A 15,046-nucleotide genomic window follows, 5' to 3' on the forward strand; every position below is an offset into this window, starting at 1 on the left:
GATTGACAGCAAAGAATTTCTTCAGGCGGATCTTACGCATATATTTGTCCAAATCTATTCTTGTTTCAGCGTAATTGTATGACATTGAAGGGCAAAAGTTCAATCCAAGTCTAAGCACTTCTTGTTCTTCTAACGAAAAAGTATGTGATGTTAAATTTACAATTGACATATCTGTTGATGTATTTTGTGTCATCCTCAATTCTTTGTCCCAGAGCGTGTCTGTCTGTCTGTTTTGTCCACTGCTGCGGTATTTGAGGCGGTTGCTCCTCCTCGTTTTCTTGTGCCTCGCAACTTTGTTGACTTTCCCCGTCCTTGTCCTCTTGTCTTTTTGTTGTTTCCGCTCCTGCCATCCATCCCTAAGAGTCTCATTCCTTCTAAAAAAATGTATTTTCTTTGGGGCTGTTCATTTTCACTTTCCATGGAATCTACATCAGAGGAAGATGGTATACTTAATGCTGCGTTTTCAACACAGATGTTGTTGTTGGAAATGTTCTCCGCAAAGTATCAAATCTTTTGGCAAATGTGAGGACTCTGCCCTTTTCATAGTCCTCTTTGTCACGGAGAAATTTTCGTTGTTTACGCTGTTTTATCTCTTCCTCAAATGTTTTCAGTCCCTTTTCGATATTTGCTCGAATGGTTTTGCCTTCTTCACTTGGATTGGACTTGTTAAGTTGTTCTTCAATCTCATTTATTTTAGTCAGTGCTTTTTGACAATCAATCTTTGCATATTTAATTAGAATGTTAAGGAATGTCACAGAACATCTGTTACTTCATTCACCCCACTCTTCCAGCATGGCCGGGTCCTGCTCCTCAAAAGGCGGTGTAGTTAGTATTCTTAAGCCTCTTGGAATACGTCCCACATCGATATAATTTTGTAACGAATATTCTTCCCACCATTTACTGATCTCCTTTTTCTGGAGTTTTTCCAGCTCTCTGAGAAGTCTCACTTCTTCATTACACTGGGTGTCTGGCGGTTTGTTGTTCGGCTTGCCTGCAGCAACACAGGCTTGTGTCTCACAAAATAAAAACACTACTTGCTCTTTACGTGCGTTCTCCCTGTCGTTCTGCGTAGACATACTGTGTTGTATGATGGCTGACAATGGCTTGCTGTCTCACCAGAGAAAAGATTCTCACTTCCTTTGCAAAAATGTTCAGTTAGCCAAAGTGCTTTACGAACAATCCTTCAGACGGCGGCCCAATTTAAGTGAAGCTTACTTCAATTCAAAACACAGGTAACCAAAAGTAACAGTGTTGGACCTACCACTGCGGTCGATTGCGCCTCCACCCTCCGATGGTAGGATGCCTCCGGCCATAAACGTGGCAAGTCCATCACTGCACGCTGGAACTGATGCTTCACAGTACTTGCTTAAGTCTTGGGCAAGCCGGAGCGAAAATCCGCAGCTCCTTTGTAAGAAAAAAAATGAATGCTGCGTTTTGCTGCTGGTAAATGGAGGGGTGCCTTTTCCAGCGCCGTTTTTCCTTCGGCGTGTTTATATGTTGTAAACCCTGAACCAAGGTCCAGGAAAAGCGGAAGGCACTCCAGGAAACAGTCTTGCTTGCAATAGTCACAGCAAAACACTGAGGCAGGAAACCAGGTAATGTCAGCCAAAAATCAATACTTTAATTCATCAAATGTCCAGGACAGGAGAAACAATCACGATAAACGACGTGTTTCGCGGTAACAAACCGCTTGTTCATGTTTAGGGCAACAGACACAAAAGAAGGACTATTTATACAGTCATCAACTCTATGACTTCTGTGTAGAGAGTCGTGCACCCTTTCTTTTTTGTCTCTTATACAAGTTCGCCATCTTGGAATGGGTTAAAGCGGGTTAGAACACATTAAGCTAAATAGCAAAGAAAAACAAAACATGCTTTTTCAAATGGGCTTGGCTGACCCGGGGCAAACAATTGTAGTTATCGAAAACTGCTTTATGTGAGGTAAGTTCTAGTGTAAATAAATAAATAATTTCATGCGGTATCTAAAATAGATAGCCTTTGAAGCTTACTATTCAGTAAAACAAATGTTAACTATATATTGTAAAACATCAAATATAAATATAATGCTTAAATGAACATTACACAAAATATTTCACAATTAAGTAGCTAAAGCTAGTGCATGAAAATATAAAATGCTTGATCCTAGTATACTAGTATACACACCATTATTATTATGGATCACAGCAACAAACACAGGTGTCAAATGGCAAGGTCTTACAAAGGGCAGCCACAAGTAAATACATATATTACAAGTGTATTAATTCCAACCAATCAATTCCAAATCATGGAAACGTGCTGTGTGTGAATTCAAAAATAAATTCATAACATCGGCAGTGCAAAAGGAACTGCATCATCCAGGACTAAAGTGCTATGTACAAGCACCTAGTAATTGAACCTATCAATGGACAGATATCTAACAATAGCCATCCTGTATATATCATACTACTATCAACTCAATGGTAAAATAACAAGGACAGTGAGTAAAATTACTCAACCGTAGTATAGCAAATACATATATACTGATGTATCTTATGGTGCTATGTGCAAGGGGAAAAACATGCTCAATCAATGTAGATCTGAAGTATGATATATAACATCATATTAAAATTGTGACATCGCTAGTGCAAAAATCACATAAAAGCATGATCTTAAAGGGATAAAGTGCTCTGTAAAGTGCTCTGTGCAAGCACCTAATCAATTCACCTTTGGGAGCAATGGATCATAAACTACAACATGCATGTGCAAATAAACAGAATAATCCTGGATATAGATAAAACAAAATGAAACAAAGAAAAAGGAACATAATCTGTGTAGAAAATAACACACACGCATATTAAACATGATATAAATGGTGCTTTGTCTAAATACGTATGTATAGGACGCATGGACAGTCGCACGTAGGCACATTAATGTGTTTCATTAGTTCATTGACTGTTGGTCTACACCCAGCTATAGATATAGCCGCGTGTATTGAACCATACATTTTCTGTGCAATAATCACATTATTATGGGGATGTTAGAGCACACAATTTTACTCGTGATTCTTATTGTATGTCCTTAGGTTTACCCCTGTCTTATTTGAAGTTTTAAATGTTGGCAAGGTTTGTTTTTTAGTTAGTAAAAAATGTATGTTTATACGCGGCTACAAGGCTTTGTTTATGGTCGTGTTTTAATAGCCGTGGCTATCAAAAATGGTGGGTAAAAAGAAAGAGTTCTGTGTGTTTCATTGTTTGTAATTGGTTATTGTTACTGTTGTACTTGTGTACTTGTCTGTAATAGGTTGCAGTGGTATTGATTTTGGAAAGTATAAAAGCCTCCATTTTGTGCACTTTTCTCATTTTGATTGCAGAACTCACAGTGTACACATTCTGAGAGTGTGGTTGATGTGCAAGTGTTAGTAAATATTTACATATTTAGTGTTTATTTGCAGTGTTGTGTGTGTCAGCTATATTGCCACTATTTTCCACCTACTCAGATTATGGTGCAGTTGATTCTTCATGTATGTTTTTAACATCCACTAACATGCTGTTTAAATTGGGTGCCTCAGCTATAATTACCAATGCTTTCAGATGACATATATTGACACTATTTTCTACCTACTCAGATTAAGTGACAGTTAGTTCTTGGTGTATTTTTTTGAACTTTCACTAACAAGCTGCTTAAGAAATAGATTTTTAAATCAACAGCATTTATATCCAGCAATTCCTTTTTTGTATGCAGGTTTCTGAGGGTGAAGGTTTGTTGGCATGTTTTTGTCCGAAACTTTTGTGAGGTGGGACAATTCATGGCCCGCGTCATAGTTTCTAGTATGTCCATCCAAGTATCCTTTTTATTCTTGTACTTTCTTGTGGCTGCTTATCTTCAGCATCGTCCTCACATATTTCCTCCTCTGTGGAATGATTTTCTTTTAGCTAGTCCGTGTGATTGTTCATTGTAGAATGAGACTAAAAAACACTGCCTGTCACCTCACTTGTTACAATAAACAAAGCAAGAACATTAGCTGATGAAAGAAGGTGGGATTCTCTGCATTTACTTTCTGATTGGGTCTATATTGTTTGTATGGTGGGCAGCTGCCAATAGGATGTAAAGTATATCAGGTGATCTTTAGCTACTGAACCTGTAAGACAATGTAATTTTTGAGTAATGTTTATATGTACCAATTATATTGGAGATTAGGGGCCCAATTCATAGAAAAAGCACAAAGTCTCTGCAAAGCACGCTGCGTGTAAAACGACTTTGTGCCTACCTGCATGCAAAAGCATGTTTTGCGTGTTCCGTGTATTCATGGAATTTTAACCGCAAAGTAACGTTTGGCACAAGCAGCACCCGGAATGTCAACGACACACCCCCATGCAAAGCAAAATGAGTGCCTACTTTATATGCACCATTAAGCACCCCGGCAATACTGCAGGCTTTGCCCCTGCAACCAAGGTAGCACCCCAGCGACACTGTGCATGAGCCCCCATAACCCAAAACGGCACCCCGAAAAGCTTCACACAATTATGCGTAACACAAGGCAGCGTCCGGTAAACCTGTATTCAAACTCCCGTAATTCAAGACTGTGCCCCACTAATCGGCATACAATCACCCCTAATTCCAAGTGGCACCTCAACTATGTATCATCACCCCTCAATTAATATGTAAACCTTATCTTTGCGTGTTGAATCCTATGCTCACAGTGCTCTGCGCCTCCTATCTCGTGGCAGTGAGTCCTCAAGGTTTGCATGTAACTTTTTGCAATGTGAAGTTGCACATTGTATTCCATGAATTCGCTTAGGTTTGCACTTGACTGTGCATACGATGTCACTGCGTGACCTGTCCCTCAACATGCCTACATTCTTCCTCATTTGCCATGAGAATGGAGAATATGCATGTTCTGCCCCATATTTGTTTCCCTCCGTAGATCCATCCCATGCTTTGAATGGTGTGTCGCGCAAAGCACTCGACTGCGCGTACAGACATGACAGACCCGCGCAGAGTGCCGGAAATACATGCAAAGTCTGTTCCATGAATCACTGAAAGTAGTTTTGCGTGCTGAAAAGTATGCAACGTCACATGTTAGCATGCATAAAATTTGATGAATCAGAGCCTATATTGCCTCCTTATCTTAATGACCTAATTTGGAGCTAATTAGCATGTTTAAATATTAATTGAAAACACTTTCAATAGTTGCAATAAGCATGGTTTCTAACCTAATGTGTGTTTTAAATCAACTAAGAATGCAAGAAGTCTGTGATACTGGATATGAAGAACTGTTTGCTGGAAAAGATGTAATTATATTTGGATATGTTCTACAGTTAACACCAGTGACAGGCCGATCTATATTCAAAACAAAAGAATGCTGTATCATGCATTGTTTCTTCACCCTCTGTCAGTCTTCATATTCAACCCATCCTATCCCCACTTTTTGAACCTCTGCTACACTACCCTAGTTTTAGATCCCCCACCCACTGTATTATCAGCCATAGTACTCTCGCCTACCCTCTTGTATCCAGTGTACCTGTACCCATTCAATGTATCCCCACCCAATATGCTCCGATTCATTTACCTTACTGATTTATTGGTGTATGTTTTATTTATCCAATTTGTATTTTTTCCCAATTACCCAATGATTATTATGTGTGAAGAGAACAACTGTGTACTACGCACAAACGTCGTATCGAATACAGTGCATATGATGCACTACATACGATAGTATAAAAAAATTAAATGTGTGTACAACTGTAACTAATTGTATTTCACACAGTATGTTATCTAATTAATTACGTTTTTTTTTTTTACAGAGAGATATTACTGTAGCCATGGCCATGGCTGGGACAATACGATCGTGGCATATAGTTCGATAGGATGTTCATTATTAAACTATTGAGTGGCGGTGGAATGGCAGCAGGTGGATTTGAAGTACCAGTAGGAGAGGTTGTGGTTTTAATGTTGGTTGGAGGAGTTTTGATGGTGGATGGAGGGGTTGATGGAGGAGGTGCAGATACTTGCCGACGTATTTAACGAGGCTCATGCCTTGATATATGTGCTCAAGCTCTGTGATGGAATAGTTGAGGGGCCACTTCATTACTCCACAAATTCAGTCATAATCACTGTGTACTTAATACTGTGTCCATGGGTAGTGTTCCTAAATGTGTGAATGTTTTGTATCCCACCTTCTGTACAATTTGTCAACCTACCCCCACATCTCCACTGTGTATCCTCAAGCAGCTCATCTAACTCTGATGACCCCCACCCAGTCATCCTACCGACACTTTTTCTGCACTCATTGTACCCCTATGTCTCTTTCCTTATTGGTATATCTTATGCCCACCCTCTATTCATGCTTCTGTTCCCTATTCCCACTTTCTCGAACACTGAATATATTGCAAAATTGAATTTAAATGTACTACAGAATACACACATATATATGCATATGTAATTTTATTTCAGCGGCTACCGTATCAGCCAATAAGGTGCTAAGTTTTAGAGGCGAGTATAAGAGCAGCAATAACTGGAAGTCATATCCATGGCTTTATGACAACCATTCACGCGCAGTACAGCCGCAGCTGGAAGGGAACATTTTAAAAAATAGCTTTCAGTACCACAAACTGCATAAAATAGATCACAAAAGACATTGTAATGTATTTTTGCAGTCTTTGTTTCATTTCATCTCTTTTTATAACTTAGAGGGTGGCCCTTCAAAGGGCCACTTTGGGGGATGAAAAGAGGGGGGAACAGGGAAGGAGAAAACATTAGAATAAACATATAACAAAGGGAATTTAAACAAAAAGGAACATATTTTTTGGGGGTATTTGTTTTTTAAATTGTTATTTATTTTGTTTCTTAAAAAAGGGGGAAAATTGGCACTTTAAAAACAAAACCAAGGATGACAATGAATCTGATGTTGAAAGATGCTCTTTTGCTAATCCTGTACTGTGGCAACTCCCGTGACAACCCTTTTGTGGCATACATTGTACATAATTTGCATGACAGATAAATTGTGTGCCGGTAGAATGGTTGCATGTGTATGTGAGGTCTCAGGAGGTGAAGATTTAGGGGGTAATTCATGGATTATTTGTGCTGAAAAAAACAGGATTTGTTTGCCATTCTGCCCGCAAATCCCTTTTTAACAAATAGGGATTTGCGGGCAGAATGGCGCACAAATCCTGTTTTTTTCAGTGCAAATAATCCATGAATTACCTGTTTAGTTTCAATATCGGTTGATGAAGAAGGTGCAGTTACTCGCCGAAGTAATGAACGAGATCCATGCATCCGGATCTTGTGTTGCCACTCGGTTTCTAGATGAACGAGATCTCGTAAAACATTCATGTCTTCTATTATCAGGGGAGTATATCCCGATCGGGGCTCCTCGTCTTTGGTCTTGGGTGGATTGACAGTAAAGAATTTCTTCAGGCGGATCTTACGCATATATTTGTCCAAATCTATTCTTGTTTCAGCGTAATTGTATGACATTGAAGGGCAAAAGTTCAATCCAAGTCTAAGCACTTCTTGTTCTTCTAACGAAAAAGTATGTGATGTTAAATTTACAATTGACATATCTGTTGATGTATTTTGTGTCATCCTCAATTCTTTGTCCCAGAGCGTGTCTGTCTGTCTGTTTTGTCCACTGCTCCGGTATCTGAGGCGGTTGCTCCTCCTCGTTTTCTTGTGCCTCGCAACTTTGTTGACTTTCCCCGTCCTTGTCCTCTTGTCTTTTTGTTGGTTCCGCTCCTGCCATCCATCCCTAAGAGTCTCATTCCTTCTAAAAAAATTTATTTTCTTTGGGGCTGTTCATTTTCACTTTCCATGGAATCTACATCAGAGGAAGATGGTATACTTAATGCTGCGTTTTCAACACAGATGTTGTTGTTGGAAATGTTCTCCGCAAAGTATCAAATCTTTTGGCAAATGTGAGGACTCTGCCCTTTTCATAGTCCTCTTTGTCACGGAGAAATTTTCGTTGTTTACGCTGTTTTATCTCTTCCTCAAATGTTTTCAGTCCCTTTTCGATATTTGCTCGAATGGTTTTGCCTTCTTCACTTGGATTGGACTTGTTAAGTTGTTCTTCAATCTCATTTATTTTAGTCAGTGCTTTTTGACAATCAATCTTTGCATATTTAATTAGAATGTTAAGGAATGTCACAGAACATCTGTTACTTCATTCACCCCACTCTTCCAGCATGGCCGGGTCCTGCTCCTCAAAAGGCGGTGTAGTTAGTATTCTTAAGCCTCTTGGAATACGTCCCACATCGATATAATTTTGTAACGAATATTCTTCCCACCATTTACTGATCTCCTTTTTCTGGAGTTTTTCCAGCTCTCTGAGAAGTCTCACTTCTTCATTACACTGGGTGTCTGGCGGTTTGTTGTTCGGCTTGCCTGCAGCAACACAGGCTTGTGTCTCACAAAATAAAAACACTACTTGCTCTTTACGTGCGTTCTCCCTGTCGTTCTGCGTAGACATACTGTGTTGTATGATGGCTGACAATGGCTTGCTGTCTCACCAGAGAAAAGATTCTCACTTCCTTTGCAAAAATGTTCAGTTAGCCAAAGTGCTTTACGAACAATCCTTCAGACGGCGGCCCAATTTAAGTGAAGCTTACTTCAATTCAAAACACAGGTAACCAAAAGTAACAGTGTTGGACCTACCACTGCGGTCGATTGCGCCTCCACCCTCCGATGGTAGGATGCCTCCGGCCATAAACGTGGCAAGTCCATCACTGCACGCTGGAACTGATGCTTCACAGTACTTGCTTAAGTCTTGGGCAAGCCGGAGCGAAAATCCGCAGCTCCTTTGTAAGAAAAAAAATGAATGCTGCGTTTTGCTGCTGGTAAATGGAGGGGTGCCTTTTCCAGCGCCGTTTTTCCTTCGGCGTGTTTATATGTTGTAAACCCTGAACCAAGGTCCAGGAAAAGCGGAAGGCACTCCAGGAAACAGTCTTGCTTGCAATAGTCACAGCAAAACACTGAGGCAGGAAACCAGGTAATGTCAGCCAAAAATCAATACTTTAATTCATCAAATGTCCAGGACAGGAGAAACAATCACGATAAACAACGTGTTTCGCGGTAACAAACCGCTTGTTCATGTTTAGGGCAACAGACACAAAAGAAGGACTATTTATACAGTCATCAACTCTATGACTTCTGTGTAGAGAGTCGTGCACCCTTTCTTTTTTGTCTCTTATACAAGTTCGCCATCTTGGAATGGGTTAAAGCGGGTTAGAACACATTAAGCTAAATAGCAAAGAAAAACAAAACATGCTTTTTCAAATGGGCTTGGCTGACCCGGGGCAAACAATTGTAGTTATCGAAAACTGCTTTATGTGAGGTAAGTTCTAGTGTAAATAAATAAATAATTTCATGCGGTATCTAAAATAGATAGCCTTTGAAGCTTACTATTCAGTAAAACAAATGTTAACTATATATTGTAAAACATCAAATATAAATATAATGCTTAAATGAACATTACACATAATATTTCACAATTAAGTAGCTAAAGCTAGTGCATGAAAATATAAAATGTTGGATCCTAGTATACTAGTATACACACCATTATTATTATGGATCACAGCAATAAACACAGGTGTCAAATGGCAAGGTCTTCCAAAGGGCAGCCACAAGTAAATACATATATTACAAGTGTATTAATTCCAACCAATCAATTCCAAATCATGGAAACGTGCTGTGTGTGAATTCAAAAATAAATTCATAACATCGGCAGTGCAAAAGGAACTGCATCATCCAGGACTAAAGTGCTATGTACAAGCACCTAGTAATTGAACCTATCAATGGACAGATATCTAACAATAGCCATCCTGTATATATCATACTACTATCAACTCAATGGTAAAATAACAAGGACAGTGAGTAAAATTACTCAACCGTAGTATAGCAAATACATATATACTGATGTATCTTATGGTGCTATGTGCAAGGGGAAAAACATGCTCAATCAATGTAGATCTGAAGTATGATATATAACATCATATTAAAATTGTGACATCGCTAGTGCAAAAATCACATAAAAGCATGATCTTAAAGGGATAAAGTGCTCTGTAAAGTGCTCTGTGCAAGCACCTAATCAATTCACCTTTGGGAGCAATGGATCATAAACTACAACATGCATGTGCAAATAAACAGAATAATCCTGGATATAGATAAAACAAAATCAAACAAAGAAAAAGGAACATAATCTGTGTAAAAAATAACACACACGCATATTAAACATGATATAAATGGTGCTTTGTCTAAATACGTATGTATAGGACGCATGGACAGTCGCACATAGGCACATTAATGTGTTTCATTAGTTCATTCACTGTTGGTCTACACCCAGCTATAGATATAGCCGCGTGTATTGAACCATACATTTTCTGTGCAATAATCACATTATTATGGGGATGTTAGAGCACACAATTTTACTTGTGATTCTTATTGTATGTCCTTAGGTTTACCCCTGTCTTATTTGAAGTTTTAAATGTTGGCAAGGTTTGTTTTTTAGTTAGTAAAAAATGTATGTTTATACGCGGCTACAAGGCATTGTTTATGGTCGTGTTTTAATAGCCGTGGCTATCAAAAATGGTGGGTTCTGTGTGTTTCATTGTTTCTAATTGGTTATTGTTACTGTTGTACTTGTGTACTTGTCTGTAATAGGTTGCAGTGGTATTGATTTTGGTAAGTATAAAAGCCACCATTTTGTGCACTTTTCTCATTTTGATTGCAGAAGTCACAGTGTACACATGCTGAGAGTGTGGTTGATGTGCAAGTGTTAGTAAATATTTACATATTTAGTGTTTATTTGCAGTGTTGTGTGTGTCAGCTATATTGCCACTATTTTCCACCTACTCAGATTATGGTGCAGTTGATTCTTCATGTATGTTTTTAACATCCACTAACATGCTGTTTAAATTGGGTGTCTCAGCTATAATTACCAATGCTTTCAGATGACATATATTGACACTATTTTCTACCTACTCAGATTAAGTGACAGTTAATTCTTGGTGTATTTTTTTGAACTTTCACTAACAAGCTGCTTAAGAAATAGATTTTTAAATCAACAGCATTTATATCCAGCAATTCCTTTTTTGCATGCAGGTTTCTGAGGGTGAAGGTTTGTTGGCATGTTTTTGTCCGAAACTTTTGTGAGGTTTGTTTGTTTGTTTGTTTATTTGTTATAGCGCGGAACCAAACCCGCAAGGGTAGCTGGGCGCAAAGCCGTACAAGGTTACTTGAGGACTTAGTTACAGGAAGCATACAATTTATACAGTACACAATTAGAGCAAAGGTAAGTATACAAAGAGCAGAAAAAAATGCAGATCAGTTTAGTTGATCAGATGTCATTCATCTGGTTACGGATGTCATATGTCATACAGATATCATTACAGATGTCTAGTATCTATATGGTGGGAGGTCAAACTAAATGTCATTGGCCCGAATCCAGGTGAGGACTTTCCGCCTGAAGCCGAAGTAAGGTTGGTCCATTCTAAGATCCAGAGGGAGGTTGTTCCAGGTTTGCGCAGCTATGACTGGGAAACTAGAGCCGCCAGCTGTACTCTTTTTGAATCTAGGCATCACTAAGGTGAAGGCGTTGGTCAATCTGGTAGGACGGTTTGAAGTTCTCTTGTGGATTCTGTTTGCCAGGTAGGGAGGGGCTATGTTATTAAGACATTTGGATGTAAGGGAGAGTATTTTGAGGGCGATCCTGTCTTTAATTTTTAGCCAGTGGATATTTTTCCTAATGGCGGAGATATGAACTCTGTTGGGAATATTTAAAGCTACTCTGATAGCGTTATTTTGGAGAGTTTGTAGTTTGTCAAGGATATACTTGTTAGAGCCTGCATAGAGGGCATTGCAGTAATCTAGCTTGGATATGATGAGGGCATTGGCTAATGTAATGCAGCTAGTTTCAGTTAGAAATGGTCTGCATGCTCGGATTAATTTACAAGTATATGCAGTGGAAGATGCCAGAGAATTCGTTTGTTTTTTGAAGGTAAGCGCTGAGTCAAGATAAACCCCGAGGGTTTTGACGGCAGGCATCACTTTAATGACGTTATTGTCGATGTTGAATGAGGCATAGTTGGGGTCAAGTTTTTTGATGGTTAATGCTGAGCCAAGGATCAGTAGCTCAGTCTTGTCGTCGTTCAGGCAGAGGCCGTGTGATGCCATCCAAGCCTGAATGAGGAGATATATCTTATTTACTAAGGCCGTGTCTTCCAAGAAGTTACCCGAAAGGGGGATTAGAATCTGAGTGTCATCTGCATAGTTAGTGTAGACAACACCCAGTCTGTCCAACTTGTCAAACAAGGGCTTAGTAAAGATGTTATACATCGTCGGAGAAACACATGATCCTTGGGGAACACCGCATGAAACTTGTATGGGATCAGCGGCTGCTAAGGGGGAGAAGACTCTCATTGTCTGGTTTGCAAGGAAGGATTGTACCCAGGTTATGGCATCACTTGAGAAATGTGCGGCCGAGCTTAGATGATTGCATAAAACTGCATGATCTACCAAGTCGAAGGCCGCAGATAGGTCAAGGAGGAGTAGCATAGCTGATTTACCATTGTCCTTCAACTCGTCAATTTGGGTCTTGAGGTCAATCAGGGCTGTTTCAGTACCATGAAGAGGGCGGAAGCCAGATTGCCGTGAGCCTAGTAAATTGTTGGTTTCTAGGTAGTCCTGAATTTGCAGGTATGCTACTCTGTCGATGATTTTAAGTAGGAATGGGACAGTGGTGATGGGTCTATAGTTAGTTGGTATTGCAGGGTCGAGAGTTTGTTTTTTTAGCAAGGGAAGTACCCAGGATTGTTTGAGGTTATTGGGTACTAGATTAGACTTAAAGGATGCATTAATAAGTTTTGAAATGAAGGGTGCTAGGTCTCGCGCTGCATCTTTTATGATTTGGGCCGGGCAGTTGTCTCCTTTGCAATTGGAGGGCTTTAGAGATAGTATGATTTTTTCTGTCTCTAGTGTAGATACTTTTCTAAAGCTAAATGGGTGAGGGGTGTTAGCTTGGTTAAGGAGGAGCTGAGGTTGCAGTATAGACTCTGTTTGCGAAGGCAAGGAGGCTTTTTTGTTAGCAATTCTAGTTTGGAGCAGGCTAATTTTACCCGTCAGGGCATTTTGTATATTGGTGCACCAAGGCTTATTTTTAGGAATGTTGTCAGGTGGGGTTATGGGTGATTCCATTTCGCGGAGGATGGAGAATAGCTCCTTAGTGTCTGATTTGGCTTTGGAGATTCTGTCATTGAAGGTGTTTCTTTTGGTGTTTATGATTTCCTTTTTATACTGTTTGGTAATGGTGGCTAATTTCGTTTTGTTCTCCTCAGTGGGTGAGTGTTGCCAGATAGACTGCAACTTTCTTTTTTGGATTCTAAGGTCTTTCAGGTGTGGCGTGAACCAGTTATTAAGGTGACAAAGTTGTTTACTTTTGCATAGCTTAGTGGGGGCAATCAAGTCAAGTGCCTTGATAATTGTACTGTTGTAGGCTTCCACCAGCGACGAGGGGTCTGTGATATTGTCTAAGTTATTGAGAGTAGGGAGGAGATGGGGTAGGAGTAGTTCTGCTGTGATGTCTTTTTTACTTCTCGTAGGGAGTGGCGGGGCCATGAGTATGGGTTTAGGTCGGATAAGGTCTAGTGAGGCGTTGAATGCAATTAAGTAGTGGTCAGTCCAGGATTGAGGTATTATATTAGTAATGGTAATGTTACAGTTCCGATCAGCAACCCAGTCTAGGGTTCTACCTTTGGTATGAGTAGGGGAGGATACTTTTTGAGTTAGGGCGTAGTCATTCAGAAGTGAGGCGACAGATAGGGCATGTTTGTCGTTACCATCATTAAAGCCCAAGTTAAAGTCTCCCAGTAGTAGTATTTGAGCGTGGTCTTTAGTGTTGTTAGTTACGATACTAGTTAGGTCATCTTCAAAGGTTCCTAATGGTCAAGGTGGTCTGTAGATGACATGCAAGGTGAGAGTCCGGTTACAAGAGAGGTGCATTTTGGCAGTAAGGAGTTCACAAGATGGGAGTATCAGGGTAGTAGCTAATTTAAAAGGTAAGGTAGATTTGTGAATGATAGCTAGGCCGCCACCTTTAGAGTTGGGTCTATCCACTCTTAGTAGTTGGTAGCCGTCAGGTATAGCTAGCATGATGGCAGGTCCGGCCGCCTCATGGAGCCAGGTTTCGGTTATGACTAATAGGTCTAAATTTTCATTAGTTAGGGTGTCCGAGATCTCAGTAGCATGGGCTACCATGGATCTTGCATTAATCAGAGATCCAGTTATTGATAAGGTACTGTTTGGTTGAGTCAAGGGAGGTTGTTTATTTTTGGTATAGGCATCTCTTTGTGACAGTGGCTGGTCGGTAGTTATGGGAACGGGATGTAGAGTGGTAAATTTGGGATTTTGTGAACGTTTATTTGCTGGATCAATGTAACCTCTGTGATTGTGGTAGGAGGATGGTTCATGAAGACAGGATAGTCTTGCCCTCAGTCTCATGTTTCTATCCTTGGCTGGGTATGAGGCCGTGGAAGCATGTGCCATGATGGTAAGGAGGCTCAGGGCAGAGTGTAAAAGTTGGTAACGGGTGATTTTCATTATGATTATAGGCAGGGAGGGCCGAACACAGATTAGGGCATAAATCGGGCAGGTCTAAATACGACCATATGGCATAACACAGATTAAGGCACGGATCAGGCAAGGTCTAAGTGCGACCATAGGGCATAACACAAATTAAGACACAAATCAGGCAAAGGTCTAAATACGACCCTAGGGTATAGCATAGATTAAGGTACAAATCAGGGCAAGGCTCTAAATATGACCAAAGGGCATAACACTGATTAAGGCACAGCTCAGGCAAGGTCTAAATGCGACCAAGGGGCATAACACAGATTAAGGCACAAGTCAGGCGAGGTTTAAATGCGAGCATAGGCCATAACACAGATTAAGGCACAGTTCAGGCAAGGTCTAAATGCGACCATAGGGCATAACACAGATTAAGGCACAAGTCAGGCGAGGTTTAAATGCGACCATAGGGCATAACACAGATTAAGGCACAAGTCAGGCAAGGTCTTAAT

This window comes from Ambystoma mexicanum, chromosome 2p, assembly GCF_040938575.1.
Source record: "Ambystoma mexicanum isolate Mex_15411 chromosome 2p, UKY_AmexF1_1, whole genome shotgun sequence".
Classification (NCBI taxonomy): Eukaryota; Metazoa; Chordata; class Amphibia; order Caudata; family Ambystomatidae; genus Ambystoma; species Ambystoma mexicanum.